This window comes from Acomys minous (assembly GCF_964271855.1).
Source record: "Acomys minous genome assembly, chromosome: 3".
Taxonomy (NCBI): Eukaryota; Metazoa; Chordata; class Mammalia; order Rodentia; family Muridae; genus Acomys; species Acomys minous.
In genome coordinates, this window is record NC_140485.1 from 87,545,795 (window position 1) to 87,565,529 (window position 19,735).

Genomic DNA, 19,735 nt, shown 5'->3' on the forward strand with positions numbered 1-19,735 from the left:
CTTTTTAAGTTCCTCCCAAATGACTTGAAACTGTATTTTTTGTTCCTAAAAGGGTGGTAATGACAGTATGAAAGATATTTGCCCTATACTTAAGGCAGTTTTAAGCATCAAAAATTGAGGTGCCTCCAAGCAAATCATAAATAATGCAAACTTTGTTTTTATTGGAGAACAAGTTAAGATTCCATTTTAGTAGGCTGTTTTATTCCTTTCCCATCTTAAGGAATAAAAAGCATTAGTTGCAATGTAAACTCAAACGGGTTGAGGATGGTTGGTGAATCGCCGACAGTGCTACTTGAATGTGGGCCACAGGAATATCAACACCCTCTAGACCCCAAACTACAAGTTATCAATATTCTACCATTGTGACTAATGATCATAAAAACATGGCAGTTTTGCTTTATCTCTCTTAGTTCCTATAAAAATGGAGTGTCTCTAATGCGTTTGTGCTTAGATTGTTGAGAATGGAGTTCATTCTACACAATTGTATTTCAAAATGGTTATCAGTTCCTACATTGCATGACCCCCAAAAGATAGTGTTATAATTTAGAAGTAGGAAGCTATTAAGAGTAAAATAAGGAAGAATAGCTTTAGATTGCTTATTCACCATCCCCATTCTGTTGTCTTTTTGTTCTTCACCCAGTAATTCCCTTTAAAAAAATCATCTTCATATTTACCCGTCCTTGAAAATTCATAGCTAGAAGAAACAAATTAAGAAAAAAAATTAATTGACTTTATTTGCTTTAATGCTGCCAGCCCATATTATCTTCTTTCTTAAATGAGTTTAGAATTGCCAGCTTTGAGGGTATTATTCTACATTCTGGGTTGCTGCCAGCATATCCTGAGCAAATATATTTAAATCACGGCAAAGCTGCTTAAATATTCATGTTAAGCTCCTATTATGGTTTAGAGAAATGTGAAACCATTTAAGATTACATTGGCCAAAAAATGTATTTGAACTGTCAGAAGTACACTTTAATTTGATATTCAACTTAGTTTAATATGGAAAAGTTTCCTATGTCATTAGTTGTGATGCCTCTCAATATATCATTTTTCTTTTACGTTTTTCAAATCACCAGGACAATATAAGTCTATGCTTTTCTTTTAAAATATATGTTGGAATTGATCTCTAGCATTGTTTCAGTGTTGTAGACCTAGGTGTTATAGGTTTGTTCCTTGCTTGAGTAACTCCCCTTTTCTCATATGCATTATATTATATTATATTATATTATATTATATTATATTATATTATATTATATTATATATTATAATATATTATATTTTATCATCTTCCTTTACTGATTTGCTTCTTTAAAAACATACATATGGGTTGAGGACATGGCTTACAAGTTATGAACACATGCTACTCAATCATGAGGACCTGAATCAAATACCTACCACTCATGTAAAAAGCAAAGCATGGTCATGCATGTGCCGGTGGCCCCGGTGCTGTCATTGAAATATCAGGTGACAAGCATTAGCTTCTTTGGCCTCTATGCTTTGGCATGAGTATACAAACCTGTACACATATATTCATGTACACCTTGTACTTAAACCACAGACACATGTTTTCTTTTAAATTTCATATATAAAACCTTTACTTAAATTCTAACATGTCTGGAGATTTTTATGAATTTAAAGAAAACATGGGATATAAAAAGAGCCAACCAAGAAATGCTTTAACATAACAATCATTGCATGATCAAGAGTAAACAAAGAAGGTAGACATACAGTCTTCGCACAAGGGAGAAGATTTCATTACCCTACCATACACTCAGGCCATATGATCTATCTTTCTGTTGACTCTCCTACTCCTAGTTCCTCTCCTTTTCCTGTCCTCAGGCTTTTTTTCCCCCCCAGACAGCGCAAATGATTGCATACTTAAAGCATCTGATTTGGTATAAAAACAGGCTTATTCCTTTTACTTTGTTTCTAGACAAAGAACATATTCACAATTTATAAGTCTCAGAACACCATGTTATGCGTTTACAATTATAGCTGCTATTAATAGTGGAATGAACAATGATTTATGAGTTGCAGCATTTTTGAAGATTGTGAGAAATTCAATATAAATTCATGAGACACCAGTGAAAACCTCCATTGTCCCTTTTCTAGTTGTCATATGGATATGATCAAACATGCTAAACCTTCCCAGCAGGGACAGGGCTAGGGCTGTTTCATGCCTTATAGTTAAATGCTCCAATTTCAACTCAAGAGCTTAACTAATTATAGTAGTAGGGTGGGTCATTGCACTGAATTCTTAAAATTCTTAAAGCAAAACTGTTAGATGATCTAATACAATGAGTAATTTATACTGAATCCTGCCTTATTCATGATATTTAATAGAAATTTCAGTAAGCTTCTCTCTGGAGAAACTACAAATTAGGTTTTGTGTGCATGTGTAGGCATAGGTTTGCATGTGTGTGCATGCATGATTGTGTGTGTGTGTGTGTGTGTGTGTGTGTGTGTGTGTGTGTGTGTGTGTTGTGGGATATTAACTAGGCATAACCTTTTTGAGGCAGGATTTTGAAGGATCCCATGAACAGTAGTTTTGGTGTTTAGCTAAGAAAAACTTATGATTATATTAAATTTGTTTTTTCTTTACATACTATGAGACAGTAGGTATGAATAACATCAATGTAACTGAGTATTCAAAATTTTCATATGTAGCAAGTATGCTCATGTTAATAATGTTTTAATTACTATTTTTAAATAAATTTCTGGATCTTACCTTGTGTTTAAGATAAATTTTAAGATGCTATAATTCAAGAAAGTTTTCATACTTTGTATATTGAATTCAGTGATACAGAATGAAAATTATTATTTGGAGGAATCTGGGCATGCTGGCCAAGCCAAGCACTTTGGATGCAGTATAGGGAAATAAGCTACTGAAAAGAGCACAAACGGTTCATGACCAAGTGAATTAATTTGGTTTTGCTTACTATCATGTTTTATGCATCCAAATTAAAAATAAAAAAATGAAAATATACAGTATATTATAGAATTTATTTTCCTATTTGGTTGTAATGACTTTTAGTAGTATACTATATATGTTGATCCTTTATTCCAAGAAAAACACCAAAATTTAAGATCATATCTATTACATGTCCAGAACAGGAGAAAGGAAATTTCTTCTTAGTAATTTGGGGTTGGTGGTAGGAAGCCATTAAAAATTGTTCTCTCAATTTGTTCCCATATAACTGTTTCTAGAATTCCATGGGCCAAGGAAGATTAATGTAAACTGCTTTATTGTTCTGTGCTCCTTTTATGCTTGTGTTTATATTAATGAAATATGTATATTTGGGATAAATCTATAAATTAATGGTACAGTAATTTCTCGGAAAATTTGTTTAGTGGTATATTACTTTGCCAAAACATAATTTAATTTAGAAATCATAAAAATGACGTAAAATCACATTGATCATACACTCTTCCTTAATTATTCCAAGTACTATTCTGTAGGGAGAGGATAGAAAAGAATGTTGTTTGTTACTTGTTGGGGGACTTATTTTCTATGTGTGTGTGACCTGATGCACTCTTGAGCCTCTGACAGCAGCTGCCATCAGAAGCTATATCTTCAACTGCAGGTCTGCTCAACATATAACTGAGTGGACAGCTCACAACTTACTCTGAATCAAGAAATAGTCAGAAGGTGAGCATGAAATTAAACCAGAAGTTATATTTCTTTCTGAGGGTCTAGATATAAGTTTTAAAGAAGATTAAGAAACATATTTGGCCTAAATTACAGATATGTAAATGAGGGAATTCTGCATCATGGTTTTGAAATGTACTCAAGATATGAAATGACCTTTAAAACCAGGCTTGTCCTAGTGCCTGAAATTTCAACTATTGCAGTGATTCCTGGAGTTAAAGGCTCTGTCTCCAGATAGTTCCTGTTAACATGTAATATATTACTGTGAAAAGTAATCCATTATCCCAGTAGGAAATGTTAGCACATTATCTCAGCTTATCAGATAAACCTGCTATGTTCATTAGAGAGGACATCCTACAGGGGGAGTTGATGCTGGGCTCAAACCTGACCAGGCCCCCCACTAAATGCTTGTTGTTTTCAAGGGACAATGACATGGGATGTTTGATAAAGGAAAATAATTTGGAATATGAAGTATTTCTAATGGAGGATCACTCTTGGGGGGCCTTGGATATCTTACATTGTTGGAAAGTTGTAGAAATTGATATAGTTTTATATAGAAAAGGATATGTGAACATAAGAATATAGACCAAGGAGTCCTAGCTAAAATTAAGATTTCTTTTATTACACATATCCCTGATCTAACAAGAAAGAATATTGTGATGTTCTAGGATCCAGGCATTTTGTAATAATTAATACTTACTGTTTTTTGGCTCAATCTTATTAAGGAAGCCACATAGAGGTAGATAGTAGATGGTGCAGAAACAGAAAGTCTTAGTAGTTATAGGCCTCAAAATAAAATTTGAAAAATAAAGTACAATGTTTTGTCAAATATCAAGTAATTTCATGAAATATACATTCTCTGTTTATTGCAATTGTAAAACAATATATAGAACATACATATAGAATGTAGTAAATGGCTCATAAGTTCTTTTGAATGAAAATATTGTTTTAATTGAGTTTAAAATACATCCTTGCTACATCTCTATACATGTATACAAAAATGCAACCATAATAAAAATATAATGGTTATAGAATATGAATTATTTTCTGTAGTTATTTTTATTGTTTCTTATACATTTATATTATTACACATGAATAAAATAAACTACATACAACAGGAATAACCATGAGAAAATCAGGAATTATATAAATGTTTTATTCATATAGATTTGGCTATTTGTATTTGGCAAACTTGAAGTAAACATCTTCCCTATCTTGTTGGGTCTAAATTTCTGAATGAAGATCAACATCTATCATATTTCATCTCTATTAATGTAAAACATCTATCTTAATCTAAAAACATCCAAAACCTTAACCTACTAAGTTTAGTTGAAAGACTAAACTATCTTATCTTCAAATCCATCAGAGATTTGAGAAGGAATAGAACTTAAATATCTGAGTCAACCAGAAGTGCAAGTTAGCAGCTTCCGAAATGAAAAAAACAGTTGAGACAATTTACTGCCAGAATAGTCACCCAGCACTTTCTATAATGTTGGAGCACAATTTACTGCCAGAACAGTCACCCAGCACTCTCTATAATGTTGGAGCATCATCTTCAGCCTTCTGGCCCAATATCTGTGACAGATATATTTGTAAGTCAGGAACTACTGGGGACTTGCTTACCCTCTCTTGGCAGATGTTGGCCTTTGACCCTGCCTTCATCTAAACTTGCCTATTTTTAGGCAGAATTCTGTTTGTGGCAGAAACAAAGACATTTTGCCCAGTAGCCTGTTTGCCACATTTGGAGCCAACTTCATAGGGAGATTCTTTGATGCTCATTATCGTCTTTGAAGCAGGCTGGGTGTTGCTCAGAGTTAATTTGTCTTGTTGTCAAAGAATCTTTAGAATAGTATACACATCTTTAAATGCCATATTGTGTAGTTCTCTGAGGCTTTTGAAGACCTTATTTAAATATTTTACCTTATATATCTATAGAACCTCAATTAAATGCAGTTTCTTAATTTTCTCGGGAAGGGTACCTGAAGAACTAAATACAGGCTTACTAATATCAAATTTTGTCCTTAGATGCCTGAGGGAAAGTAGAAGGGCAATTGGGACAAGCAATTGGATTTTTGAATTACCATCTAGAACTTTTGACTTATAAGTCATTTATGTCTTGAAATGTGTTTTCCCCATTTCTGACCATGTCCCCTTGATGGGTAGGCCTGGTGGCACTGAGAGGAAGGATAGCAGATCACCAAGAAGAGACTCGATACCCTATGAGCATATACAGGGGGAGAAGGTCCCCCTCAGTCACAGACATGGGGAGGGGAGTAGGGGTGAAGCAGGAGGGAGGGAGGAATGGGAGCATACAAGAGATGGGCTAACAATTGAGATGTAATATAAATAAGTTAAGAATAAAAAAAAGAAATGTGTTTTACTTATATACCTTACATCTATTTATTTTATGTGTATAAGTGTCTTTCATTCACATATGTATATGCACCATGTACATCATGATTGCTAAGGAGGTCAGAAGAGGGATCTGATTCCCCTGGAATTAGGGTTTCAGATAGCTGTGAGCTTTCTTTCCAGATTCATGTCTTAGTATGGATTTTACTCCTGCAATGTGACACTGTGACCACAGCAACTCTTATAAAGGATAATATTTAATGGGTCTAGCTTATAGTTCAGAGGTTTTGTCAGTAGACATGGCAACAAGCAGGCAGCCATGGTGTTGGAGAAGGACACAGGAGGCCTATATCTTGATGCTCAGGCAGCAAGTGGAGACTGTGTGTCACACTAGGCATATCTTGAACATATAAGCTCTCAAAGCCCATCTCCCTCAGTGAGATACTTCATCCAACAAAGGCACACATACTCTAACAAGGCCACACCTCCTAATAGTTTCACTCCTATGGGCCTATGGGGACATTTTCTTTCAAACCATCACACCTCCAATAATTAATGAAGAAAGAAAAAGTAAATTGCTTTCATAGTTTAAAATATATGTGAACAAACAATGATACAGAATAAATCCAGAGGAAGGGTAATTTACAAATTCTTTGTAAGTTTCCCAAACAGAAAACTTAGATGCCTGATTGAAGTAAACAATCACAAAATGTGGCAATTAATACATTTGAGTTATTGAGCTGATTTCAAAACAACCTAAACAGAAAAATCCAATTTATTGATTTTTTTCTTATGCTTAGGCAGTATTTATAATATTATTAAAACTGGTATTCTTATTAATCTGCAGATATGACATTCAGAAGCCAAGGGATTATATAGGAGCTTTTGAGAAAATTCTGTATCTATTATTCTTGTATGCAATTTAAATATCCAACATTGATATAATAAATTAGGTAATTGTATAGAGCATTCTACACTCAATGATCTATAAGAAAATGGTAATTATTAACACCACTTAAGGTCACTTACTGATTACAAGCAAAGCTTGTTACCATTGATGGTTGTTTTTAATAGAGTAAATGTTTGTAGAAATTGTAGCAGTGTGCAACAAATGCAGATTAGCAACATTGTAGTACTACACTTAGCATAAATGAGATGTCAATAACTATCTGCATGTCAATAGGTAATTTTATTTCTCACAGTAGTTTGTTTATGCCTGTAATTTTTCATTACTAATTTTGCCTTAATCATCTATGAAAGTTCATTGAGTTAATTAAAACCTTTTTTTCTTTTTTGACGTAGAACCTAAGTCTATTTCCCAAGCTTCCCTAGTACTTACTGTGCAGTCCAAGCTGTCTTCCTTCTTTTTATCTTCCTGCTTCAGTCTCTCAAGTATTATTATAGGCATGTGTGAATGTTCAGCCTCATCTTTTTTTTTTATCAAATTAGATATAATAATGTCAATATGGTTTGATACTTCAAAATATTATTTCTTTAAATATTATTATATGTATTATATTTGATCTAGAATTATACTTTACAAATAGCATCACATTTCATTAAACAGATCTTTGAATGACATGTAACCCTGTGGTTCTACCCTGAACGCAAAGATGAGGAGCTTTCAATAGGATAGAAAAATTTACAGTAAATTTAAACTGATATTCTTTATGATACTTTTATTTACTTTATTAAATATCATTTTTAGACTTCGAGAATCAAAGAACAAAAACATACTTAAACATTATTTTTTATCATGTTTATTCATACAGCAATAAGACCCATGAGACAGTCAGGAATTATATAAATGTTACATTAATAGTGATTTGGCTATTTGTATTTGGTAAACTTGATGTAAACACATTACCTATCTCGTTGGGTCTAAATTTCTGAATGGAGATTAATATCTATCATACCTCATCTCTATTAACTGAAAACATCTATCTTGGTCTAAAAACCGCCTAACCCCTAACCTACTAAGCTTAATTATAAGACTAAACTATCTGGTCTTTAAACCCATCAGAGACTTGAGAAGGGTTAAAACTTAAATACCTGAGTGTGCCCAGAGTGCAGGTTAGCAGCTTCCAAAATGGAAAAAATGATTGAGACAGTTTACTGCCTGAATAGTCACCCAACGCCCTCTATAATGTTGAAGCATTATCTTGAGCCTTCTGGCCCAATATATCTGACAGACATATTTGCAAGGTGGGTACCATTAAGGACTTGCTTACTTTGTTTTGGCAGAGCTTTGCCATTGACTCTGCCTGCATCTAAACTTTCCCTTTTTTTTTAGGCAGAATTCTGTCTGTGGCAGAAATGAAGACATTTTGCCCAGTGGCTTCTTTGCCACATTTGAAGCCAACTCCATAAGGAGGTTCTTGGATACTCATCATCTTCTTTGAGGCAGTATGGGTATTGCCAGAAGTTAACTTGTCTTGTCAAAGAATCTTTAGAATAGTAAAAACATCTCTAAATGCTATATTCTGTAGGTCTTTGAGGCTTTTGAAGACCTTATTTAACTATTTTACCTCAAATATCTATAGAATCATATCTATCTATTTGGCCTAGAATATATATTCTTGTGATAAAATTAGAGAAGTTTTTGACATGAGCATGATTTGCATCAGTATACAAAATTCAATACCATTGAATTAAAAAATAACCTTATTTGTGAGTAACAATTAGGGCCTTGAGATGAGGAGTAGATTCAATAATCTACTTTTTGTTCTATCCTTCCTCTATATTTCTATATCACCCTTTCTTTCTTTTCAATTCCTATGTCCTTACCTACAAAAGAAAGATAAAAGAAAAGAGATATATCCCTGAATCAAACCTAGTTTCCTCTCTGTAGAAGACCAATAATAGTTACAACTAACTCCCAGTGAAAATAAGCATCTGTGGACCAAGACAGTAAACAGAAACCTATCCAACCCCTATTAGAGGAAATGGGATGTCGTTCTCTTAAGGTTACTTCAGGCTGCTTTAGGGAGAATAATTCCTTTGAAGGACCCTACCAAAAATAATGGAGAAATGGTTAAGTAAGCCAGTGACAGAATTTATGGTCCATTTTTCAAAAGTTGTGAAATTCCAAGGTTGGGACAGTATGAACTGCTGGACCAATTGGAATCAGAAGCTTTCTACAGTGCTGTCCTGGAAGCTGTCCTGTTCTGATGGATAACAGCAACTGGAGGCACCTGGGGCCGGAACATGGAGGGTTCAGGATGTCAGCTTCCAGCATGCTGAGACGAATGAATCATCTCAGGTCAGATCCAGCACTGATGTCCTGTTCTTTTGTTTTGTAAACATAATTTCTCACAAACATTATACAGTTCTAACATTGTGATGGAATGAGGTACGCACGACGTACAGAGCAATTAAGGCTGGTTCTCTGCTCATTGTATGAACAGAAGTAAGACATCTGCAAATCTTCCTTCATGCCATACTAAGGATGGCCTCTAATTATAATTCACAGAGAACCTGTGACCAACACGAAGCCTTGTCTGTACATAGACCTTTGTATCTCAGTCTTCCATTATTTTTAAAGGTTCTTCTGTAGAAAACTAAATGCTCTTGTGAAAGAGTTTCTCCTTCCGTAGAACATGTTAATATATAGATATCTGTCATTTAATTAAATAATATCATCATCGCATACATATTACATTACTTCATTTTTGCCTCACACAAAAATATATATAATATATATAGCATGCTAAATGTACAAGATACATGTTTAATGTGCGTGTGTGTGTGTGTGTATGTGTGTGTGTGTGTGTGTGTGTGTGTTTAGTCTCTTCAGAGATCGTTGGAGAGAGCACCTAGTATTCCAGTATTCTCATAGAAAATTTCTGGAAGTCTTGACACTAATGAAGGAATTTTTACCACTGATGATCCCAGAATAACATGTTTGTAAGAAACTATGACATATGTCTTTATAACTAGTTTGTTAGACATGTTGTTGCTAATGATACTCAGTTCCTTAGTTTAGTGCTCCAGGTAATCTTCATACCTTGCTTGGCACATAGATTCTTAAGGGATCAGTGGAAGAATGCTAACAGATAGGAACTGCTGGCCTAGGTCTTTGGCTGACAGTTTCTCTCAGTGTATCCTCAACCCTATAACTGTTGAGGATATCTGATGCAGCTGAAACCATTGCTGTTGATTCATTCAGCCTCTTTAAAGCATTGATGGTACACAGCTTCATCAGAGGTAGTCACCATCCCCTGTGTCTGTGACTGTCTAAATGTTCACAGGAAATCCTAGCTACATCTGCTAATAGATTGTATAGTTCCAGGGTATTGTCTCTTTAGCAAGAAAGGGGTACCACCAAAAGAGGCTCATTTATTCCTTCTAAAGTATTCATTACTATGCTCAACTTATTTAGGAAGTCAGAGATTTAATTATTCAAAATAATAATGTGACTGGTATTAGTTTAAGATTGTGATATTTAAAAAAACTCCTTTGTGTTTTTTATCGCAAAATTTTATGACCCTGTTGTTTAGAAGACTATGAAAGTTCAAAACATCAATTTTTCCATCAAAGCAGAGATCCTAATGATGGAAAATATATAAACTCCCTTAGTCTCTTAATATCCACTTGGCTGCTACTTAGGGACAAAGTGTAAGGAGTTAAGGAAAATAACATAGTCTTCCTTTCCTTTCCTTTCCTTTCCTTTCCTTTCCTTTCCTTTCCTTTCCTTTCCTTTCCTTTCCTTTCCTTTCCTTTCCTTTCCTTTCCCTTCCCTTCCTTTCCTTTCTTTTCCTTTTCATTGCCCAGGTATGGGATCTACTGACCAGAAGCAGGAGCGGTCACCTCACATGTAATGGAGACTATCCACATATCCACACATGATTTCCAGACCAATTTGACAGGCCTCATTGGTCCTTTAAAAGTAGTTGGCATTTCTGATGATTGCCTAAATTGAATTGAACCTTTGAATGTAATTTTTTAAATATATGTGAAATTCAGTCCAAAGAGGAAAAAGTTAATAGACATACATTGCAATTTCTGTGAATATGGAAGAGAAATTGTTCAGTCTTTCACTTAAAAGGTACAAATGTTTCTTAAGGAAATATAATTATAACAGGCACTTATCTGAAATCACTTTCCTAATCTTTGTTAGTATGTAAGCAGTATAGTTCTAGTAAAAAGAGCACTTTTAAGAACTTATCCCATAAAAATTCATATTTTAAAATTTTTTCTTTGAAAATTTCATAAATGTATATAATATATCTTGATCATATTTGCTTTCACCATCTCCCTCCAGCTCCCACTGGCTCTTACTCAGTACATCTCCCTTCTGATTTTGTCCTATATATTATTTTTGTAATCTACTGTGTTATTGCTGCCAATATGTGCAAAGGTGTGGGATCATCCACTAGCATGTGGATGAGTTATTCCCCTCCACCTGAAATGCGATAGTTCCTTCCCTAGCAACCATCCCAAGCTGGGATTTGTTTTTTTACTAATAATTTATTATTTTTTTTCTTTTTTAGCTATGCATATATTATTACACATAAATACAATAAACTACATACAGCAAGAGGAACCATGAAACAATCAAGAATTATAAAATGTTACATTCATAATGTTTTGGAATTTTAACTGGCTTCATATTGTTCAGATTTTGTGTAGATGACCACAGCTGTTGTGAGTTCATGTGTGCAACACCCATGTTATGTCCAGAAGAGAGCATTCCATTTGACTACTTCATCCTCTGCCTCTTACATTCAGGGCGCCACCTCTTTCTGCCACACTAGGGATATGGGGTTTAATATAGGTGGCCCTTCTGTGGCTGCCCACTTACTGTTACTTACTCTCAGCACTTTGAATAATGAGAAGATCCTGTGTTCAACCTAGTTTATTGCCTAGTGCTCTGAGCAACTTCTCTGACCAGTGTTGAAAATAGTACAAATCTATGTCTAAAACCACAACTATTTAGAATGCTATTTAGAATGTAGATTGACAACATGGGTATTAGGTAAAACAATATGGACAGGTTCTTTCTCTCTTTTGGGCCTATGATTTCCCTATCCATGAATTTTGACTGTGTTTATATTACCAGGCATGAATTTTCTCCAGTGGAGCAGGTTTCCTATCCAGTTATGAGAACTATTGCTGTGGAGCTCAGTGGCACACACCTGTAATCCCATCAAGTGACACGGAAGTGGAGGTGGAGGCAGAAGAAGGCAGATATTTGTGAATTCAAGGCCATCCTGGTCTACAAAGGGAGTATGGACAGGCAAGAGTACATAGAGAAACCCTGTGTCAAAAAAAATCAGAAGGGGAAAGGGAGGGATGGAGGGGGAAGGGAGGGAGATAGAGAGAGAGAGAGACAGAGAGACAGAGATGGAGACAGAGACAGAGAAAGAGAGAGAACTATTGCTAATTCCACGAAAAGAGTTGCCACCATTGTGGCAGTGAGCACATCTTGCCTGAAAAGTTCTTACTGTAGCATGAATAGTCCAGCACTGGGTAAGATCATTGAAGCCATTTATTTCTCAGCAGCTTTCATAGCACCTTCCAGCACTACAAAATCTAGCAAGCAGGGAGAGCTTCCTGGTCAGTTTGAGACTGATTTCTCTATGTCCTGTAACCAATGTATGTGGTATTTTTAGCAGCAAAGTCTTACAATCTAGTTACGGTGAGCAACCAAGAGAAACAGCAATAGCTTGTATTGTTTTGTCTGCTTCTCTGGCCTTGCTAACAGGAAGTGAGGTAGCATGGACCTGGCACTGAGATTTTTATTTAATAATCCTTGGCATCTGGAAGCAGCGTTATTCACCGATATTGGCACTTCTGTTTTAATTTTCTTTAAATTTATATATTTTAATGTAATTTAGCTTACAAACCATTGGGGTTTCATAGGCTTTTTCATATTTCCTTAGTCTGGTTACCTCCTTTCACTCATCTCTTCTGCCCACTTATCCAAGTACTGGCCCCCAATTATTATGTCATGTGTGTTCTGCTATTTCCACTAACTATAGTTTTTGTCATGGGTTGTGAAATTAAGGGTTCCCATGTACCTTATTTATGCATACATCCCTTTGGTTAACCCTATTTCTACCCTATTATTTCATTTTAAAAAAGAATGAATACATCTTGCTTGGACATAGAAATGGTTATTCTTTGTATAGGTACATCATTCTAAGCGGCCCTTCAGCTAGTTCCCACTGTGAAGCATCCTTGGTAAAAGCTTTTTGTAGCCTTCTAATATAATCCTAGGCACTCTGATGTGCATTATAGGAACTCTGTATCTTTGTTCTTAGTCATAACTCTACCTCTTCTTGTATTGTGCCTGTCCCATCTTATGCCCTAAATTTCCTATGTGTGTCATGACCGCCAAATAGCCACAGTTGACTGTTACCTCTTCTGTGATGTATTTCCTGCCTTCTGTACAGCTTTGTTTTCCCCAAGTCCCTCAAGCTTTAATTCACCGTGTTTTCTCTGAGGCCATTTAGGCACATTTATACTTCACAAATACTGAAAAGAGTAAAAATGTCCCTGTATAGTTCTCATATATAATGCTGTCACCTTTCACACAGTCTTCATGCTGTGGTGACCTCCAACCATAAAATTATTTTCGTTTCTACTTCATTATTGTAATTGTAATTTTGCTACTGTTATGAAATGTAATATAAATTTTTGACATGGAGGATGGTCTTAGTCACCCTGTAAAAAGGTCATTTGACCCTCAAAGGAGCCGCAACCTACAGGTTTAGAACCACTGCTCTAGATTCTTTATTTTATTTACTGCATCATGAGGAACCTATATAGAACACTCTGATGAAATCATGGAAGTGTTGTTTCTTTACGGGCAGCTTGTTCCTTCTTAAATAGAAGAGCAGACCTTAAAATAAACTTATTGTTTTAGTTACTTTATAATACAAGGCTGTAATCTAATCTGTAACAGGATGCATTCTTAACACTGATAGAAACTGTTCCAAATAAGGTAGAATAGTCTTCGAAGTTTGGATTATTTTCTAATATAGTAAGACTGATATAGTACATTATTACAGTGCAAGTTGGTTCATTTTGTGTAGACAGAGAGGATATTTGCAAGCTCATCCTGGAGAAATTTGCATTTAATTTTTGAACAGCAGAGGGTTATCTCCATATAGAGAATATTCAATTTTCACTATGCAGTTTCTTAATTTTCTCTGGAAGGGTACCTGAAGAACTAAACACAGGCTTACTAATATCAAATTTAGTCCTTAGATGCCTGAGGGAAAGTAGAAGGGCAATTGGGACAAGTAATTTTTTTCCCTTTGGCTTCACTACAAATTGACTCCTTATAATGAAATTTATGTAGGTACTCATTCTGTGATGAGTGATAGAGGTGACATAGAACTGTTTTATACAACAATATTGATTGTAGCAGTGTATATGTTGCATGTGTGTGCCCAGTATATATGATATTTAATTCTATACATAACCAAAGAGAAGTAGAAAATAGGATGAGGTTATGTGGAGATAAAGTTCTCTTCTATTCTTTGATAAAGAGAAGAATGTGCTAGTGTCCCAGTTCCTAGTTACTAGAGATAAAGCTATATGATTTCTTATATTAGATTTTTAAAATTGCTAGTGTTGTACATTACTACAAACACAGTGATATAAAATAATACAAATTTGCTATCTCACCATTCTATATGTGCAAGTGAGCTGTGGTTATCATGTAATTAAACACAGAGAGAGCAGACATGGCTACATTCTTTCTCAACAATCCAGGAGAGACAATATTTTATCTTTATTCTGGTTTCTACTAATATACTGTTCCTTGTGATTAGACCGCTGGAATTTTGTTTTATTTATCGCTGTCTCTTTAGCATTAGTCCCAGATAAGAGCACCTTCCCTGTCTCAGTGGTAATTTATTATTTGAAATATCATGGATAAACATGGAGAACTGTATTTTAAGTGAAATATGCTATATAGAGACATACGTCATATGACCTCAATCATATATGAAATCTAAAATTGTTACATACTTAAATTAGAGTGGCAATCACCAGAGACATGAATGGTTAGAAGGAAGGAGAACAATCAATGTGACGGTGAGTAAAACTTGTGCAATTATAGGATCTTCAAGTAAATGCACATTACACACTAATAGCTGCATCAAGAAAATAGGTGGACTGAGGATGGGGTATACATATATTAGGCAGGGCACGCGGCAGCTGGAGTGACTACTAATGGCCTCTTGGAAAATGATAAAACTGTTCTGAAACTGATTGATGATTATTTTCATTTTTTCACAGGAGGTTATCAGTGTTGTCTTCTTCTGGGTTTTAAATTTCTTCACTTTATTTGCCTATTGTAGCCCCACTCTTTGTTGCATTCCAATCCCACCCTCTCTCCTTCATACCCTTTCTCTCCCTCCCCTAGTCCTCAGAAAGGGGAGTCTTCTTCCTCTAACATATGACCTCAGCCTATCAAGTTTTATCTGGACTGTCTATATTTTTTTTTCCTCTGTGGCCTGGCAAGGACACCCTGCCAGGAGGACGTGATCAACATGTGGGAGCCAGAGTCCTTGTCAGAAGTAGTCCCTACTCCACATGTTATGTGATCCACAATGAGACTGTGCTGCCTACCTACTACATCTGAGCAGACGGTCTAGGGTCATATCATGAATCGTCCTTGGTTGGTAAAACATTGAGTTAAATACTTTAAGTAGAGGAATTTTATGAGAATTTCATCTTAATAAAACTATGGGGAGACCTGGTAGCACTCAGAGGAAGGATAGCAGGCTACCAAGAAGAGACTAGATACCCTATGATCATATAAAGGAGGAGGAAGTCCCCCTCAGTCACAGTCATAGGGGAGAGGAGTAAGGGGAAAATGGGAGGGAGGGAGGAATGAGAGGATACAAGGGATGGGATAACCATTGAGATGTAATATGAATAAATTAATAAAAAATTCAAAAATAAATAAATAAATAAATAAATAAATAAATAAGCCTCCAAAAGAATAACAGCCAGTCACGTCCTCATACAACTTTTCCTACCCATTCAGAAAACATTTTTTGCTTTTTAATGATTCATATTATAAGATTGGACCCTTTAAGATAGCATGTGACCATCACATGACTAGGTATGTGCCTTAATCACAGCTGTTCAATCACTTTGGCTTCATATGGTCACATTCTTTTGATGAAGATGTACACATGATCTGAAGTGATCCTCAAGCTGAAGAAAGTAGTTTTCATCAAGTTTAGAATCAGGATTTACTATAAGATTATCAGTTTGGGCCAAATTGTGTCAAGAAAGGAAAAAAAAAAAAAAAACAACCCTGAGATAACACTTAACACCGGACATTTTGTAGTTTGGCCAGGAAGGCAGCATGTTAGAAAGCTATGTCTGCTGCCACTGTTACCTAATCTTAAGACACATAAAGTTGAATGCTGCTTCAGAGGATGTCTGATTTTCATCTCAGTTTTGAGATACATAGTTTTAAACTTCAGAATCATTTTTGGAGTTTACATAATCCATTGGTGCTTAAGGAAAAGCAGAGGAACAACTGGGTCTTTTATTTGGATGTTACTGTTGGTATGTTAATGTTTGTTCAGTTAGAGTAGCCAGGTTCTACCACTGCACAGCAGTTACAGATGTTTACTATAAAACAAAACACAGCTATTGCATAACCACAATTCCCTAAACTAAAAAATATTTTATTCTTATATAGTAGTGTGTTCCATATGGTATTGTAGCCAATTTTTTAAGGAAACAAAATAATTTTATTAAAAATTTTTATTTTGTACAAATATATTTATATTATTACACATATATACAATAAACTACTGATAGCAAGAAGAACCATGACAAAATCAGGAATTATCTAAATGTTACGTTTAAAGGGCAAGCTTGGACACAGGCAGAGTCGACGGCCATCTCTCCAGCCACAAAACATATTTTAAAATTGGTGACTACTTGTAGACTGGTTGTCATAAAAACTATTGTTTCAGAGCTGGAAGAATAGTTGATATTTCTCTAAAGAAGGCTAAATTTCCCTTCAAGGACTCTTTTTTGTATTTAAAGTCGCTATCATTTTCCTTTCAGAAAAAATATATATATAATCAGGGTATAGTTTTAACTAAGGATCATGAAAAAATGTTTTTTAAAGCAATCTCTTTTAAAATTTAGTTATTTATTCTTCTTGGAAAATGGCTATTTAGTGGAACAGCTGAAAACCTTGCCCTTGGCCGTGGGTCATTACATTGTATTTGATTGAAAATATTTTTTTTTACCACATCTCCTTATAAAAAGGCTGCAGTGGATTTTTCAAGGTAGAATAACATGGGCCTTTGAAAGGATTTACACCTAGCAGAGATGGAATCTATCAGGGAATTGGATCAATAGATTTTTTAAGACAGTCAACAGCAGAGCTGCTGCATTCATCCTCCACTGTTTCAGTGTACTTCTCTTGGTAGTCTTGAGATGCAGTGTGGCCAGGTAGGTCATTGATTTGAGAACAAGTCAATCTTGACTTTCCTTGGAGAACTCATTATAAAAGTGTATTGTCAGACCCCAGATTTAGAGAAGCTGACTTAGTAGATCTACAGTGGGATTCAGGGCTCTGTATTTTTTATGAATTTCCCAGTTGGGTTCTAAGGTAGGATTCCCGGAGACCATGTGATTAACTCTTCTGAAAACTTATGGCAGCAAAAGACTGCTCTTCTGTCTGGGGAACATCAAGCAGGACACTCATGTTATTTTAATCAAGAAAATTCACATATATTAAAATGCCAGTCATGTTAAGTGTTTAGCAACATTCTCAGAAAGAAAATTATCCCTAATTTGGAGAATAAGATTAAATTAGTTCAAGTCATGTGGGGGTTGAGTGCTATTTGACTGGAGAGTGGCTGTGTAAAAAGCATGAGGTAATATTATCTTCTATAATAAGCTAAAAACCAAGAACATCAGTAAATAAAAAACAGGTGTGTTTAAATTCTGGCCTCCAATCAATGCTGTTATATCAGGTTTTTTTCTAAAATACTTCATGTTGTTGTGCCAGTGTCCTTAATTTGTCAAAGTAGTTCTTTCTGGGCCATGAAGCCTTCACCTTGAAACTTAAAAATCCATCCACCCCTGCAGCTACATGGTTGTGTTATTAATTCAGTTTAACTCAAAGAAATGCAGTTGTACCTTATGAATGTATTATGTGTTTAATTGAATGTGCTGTGTCATTAACTGTTTCTATTTTATTAAATTTTACACAGCATATAAATTATAGATGCCAATATTTGGTTTGTAGTATTTATCACTTAATTTATATATAATACTAATATCAGACGTGAACAGCCTAAAAACTGACCAACAATCAGTAGATTATGTGAGTATGGTTACAGTCAGATTTATAAGAATTTTACCAGGCAATTCTTATAGGGTATAAAGATAGAAATCTAGAAGTATTTGGTTTTTTTTTCTATAAAATAAGGAATTTGAAATAATTTGGTTAAATTTCAAAGGATTGGTGGGGTTTGAGGGGTGTGTTTTTTTGCCTTCAATAAACTTACTAAAAATAGTTTCCCTTTTTGTCATTTGACCTACACACCTCCTTTAAACACAAGTAGTAGTTGTATCATGTGACACAAGAAAGTGAAATGTCTATTTTTTCATTTCTTATTTGGCACGCTGCATCTCACACACATCTCTCTCTCTCTCTCTCTCTCTCTCTCTCTCTCTCTCTCTATATATATATATATATATATATATATATATATATATATATATATATATATATATGATGTCTTGACCTTCTGGATCTTATAATCTTCCTGCGACTCTCCCTATGATATTCTCTGAGCCTTAGGTGTGGGGGCTGTATTGTATCAACTGGACCTAGGCACCCCATACTCAGATGGTCTTTTTATTATGATTGATTTTAGCCTTTGTTAATAGTCACTATTTTCTACAAAATATTTCTTTGGTGAGGAGTGAGAGCTACATTTATGTGTATGAATATGAGTATACATAATGCAGTAAGTTATTTTTGTTTTGAGAAGTACCTTGACATTCTGGCCATTACTGAGGTTAATGAACACTCAACTGGGTGGGATTGCTCTACTCCCTTGACTACTTGCATAACTCATTCCAACGCAATGTAAACCAGTCTTCAGGGAGGAACCTTCCAGGTCAACTCCAACTTGAATTCTCTAAGTTCTTTGTTGAATATGTTTGGTAACAAAACACATTTTATAGCCTTTTCTAGCTCTAGAAACATACTTTTATAGTATAGTTTAAAAAACATTTTCATTGTGAAATTTTAAAATCCAGAATATTTTAAAATTGTATTGTTTCTGTATAGGAGAAGCACCATGAATGGAAAAAATATAAAGAATTGAAATGTGAATAAGAGAAAAAAGCTAAGAATTCATTTGCAGTTTTAAATAAAGCCAAATTTCATTTAATTATACACTACTGGGCTCTAAACATATATTTTTAGTCAAGTCTGTAAAGCTGCCAGGTACTAAAGTAACATGGATAGGCCAATTATGGACCATGTTTCATAGTCAGAGATTTTTATGCAAGATAAAAAGCTTTCAAGACTTGGCTCTGAGACAAGGTTTTCAATGCTTCCATTTAGTTTTGAAAAATATACAATGATTTAAATGTAGAATAGGGAAAGTTAAGAGGTTTTCTTTAGGTAATAAATGTGGGGTTCTAGATCCCATTTTTCAGTGTTCTTACTTGCTAGAGTGAGGAGCTAAGTTAGAGAGTTCTTAGGAGGGTACTTCTCAGGAC

The 19,735-nt window shown here is 34.8% G+C and overlaps 1 protein-coding gene across 4 annotated transcripts in view; it reads left to right on the top strand.

Annotated features, from left to right (window-relative positions):
• Positions 1-19,735, top strand: part of GRIK2 (glutamate ionotropic receptor kainate type subunit 2) — a 655,703-nt gene that overhangs the window by 58,547 nt on the left and 577,421 nt on the right. The window lies entirely within an intron of this gene.